This window comes from Portunus trituberculatus, chromosome 40 (assembly GCF_017591435.1).
Source record: "Portunus trituberculatus isolate SZX2019 chromosome 40, ASM1759143v1, whole genome shotgun sequence".
Classification (NCBI taxonomy): Eukaryota; Metazoa; Arthropoda; class Malacostraca; order Decapoda; family Portunidae; genus Portunus; species Portunus trituberculatus.
Window position 1 is genome coordinate 9,155,915 of NC_059294.1, and position 1,586 is coordinate 9,157,500.

Here is a 1,586-nt window from a genome sequence, read left to right on the forward strand (position 1 = left end):
TTGAAGCAGGAAAGAAGGAGGAGAAGGAAGAAGAGGAGGAGGAGGATGCAGTACAAGCAGAAAGGAGATACGTGGAATTTAGCGTAGAAAAGGTAGTATCTGACTGAAGTGGTGAGAGGAGAAAAGAGAGGAGGAGAAAAACGAGTCCCACCGACCGACCGAACGAGCAACCAACCGAGAGACAGAATGGAGCATGGCTGGAGAAAGCACGCGTGAAATGTGGGTGGGTAGAAAAGAGCTTGGGAAGGAGCGAGAGGGTCCTATGACTAGCGGGGACCCTCGTGTGACCGAACGAAGAGTCGCGGCTGTAAAGTAGGAAGTTAAGGCGTACTTAAGCAGGCTGAATAGTCCAAGTCAAGGGGGCGTTGTGGAAAAGAAAGAAGGGATGCAGAGAGAACGAGAAAAGAAAGGAGGTGACAAAGGGCAAGGAGAATCGTTGTGGTAGATAAGAAGTGTGGACGAGGAAGAAAATATAGTAAGAAGAGGAAAAAGGAGTTGAAAAGAGGTGACAGAGGACAAGGAAAATCGTTGTGGTAGATACGAAATTTGGACGAGGAAGAAGATATGGAAGAAAGGAAGAATGAAAAGAGGAAAAGGAGTAGAAAGAATATGGCAAAGAGTTAGAAAATACAGGAGAAAATACTAGATCACGAGTGAAGTGAGAATGTATATGACAAAGAAGAAAAAGGACTGAGGAAAAGAGAACAGGTAGAGAAGTAATGAAAACAAAGACAAAGAAAAATAGATAAGAGTTAAAAGGAGAATACGAATGAGAAGGAGGAGTAAATTTAGGATATGAATAAGAAAGAAATTTGTGAAAAGAAAGAGAAGAACATGAAGGAGAATGACGAGGAGGAAAAGAAAGTAGAAGAAGTATGAAGAGTAAAAGGAGGAATAGCAATGAGAAAGAGGATCAGAATGCGTAAGAATTATGGCAAAGATGAGAAAATGCCAATATGAGAAGGAATGAGGTGAGAAGGAGGAGGAGGAGGAGAAGGAGGAGGAAGTAGATCAGAAAGAATTGCAAGAGGAGGAGGATAAGAATGAGAAAGTGGATCAGAAAGTGTAAGAAATAAAACGGAGATAAGAAAAGGCCGGTAAAAGTAAAAAGGAACAAAGTTGGAATTATGAGAAAGAAGGAGAACGAAGAAGAGGAGGAGGAGGAGGAGGAGGAGGAGGAGGAGGACAAGGAATAAGGAAATGCCTGCAGGAGAGGATTCATGAGAGAGGAATAATGAACGCAAGGAGAAAGAATAGGAGAGAAAAGAGCTCTCTCTCTCTCTCTCTCTCTCTCTCTCTCTCTCTCTCTCTCTCTCTCTCTCTCTCTCTCTCTCTCGTCAAAAGGAAAAGTGGACGATGGAAATGACGGAAAGAAAATAGACAAAAAAAGTCTCAGTTGCGAAACCTAATCGACTTTTAAAATTTGATTATGAAGAAAAAGACAAACTTGCTCTGAAAAGGAGAGAATAAAGAGCGCAGGGAAGGAAAAAAGAAAAAAGGCGGGTCGCTCTTTGCTGGATGGGAGGGAAAAAATGTAATCTTGTGTCACGGTGTCGCCTTCATTTTGTCCTTCCAAACGGATCTTT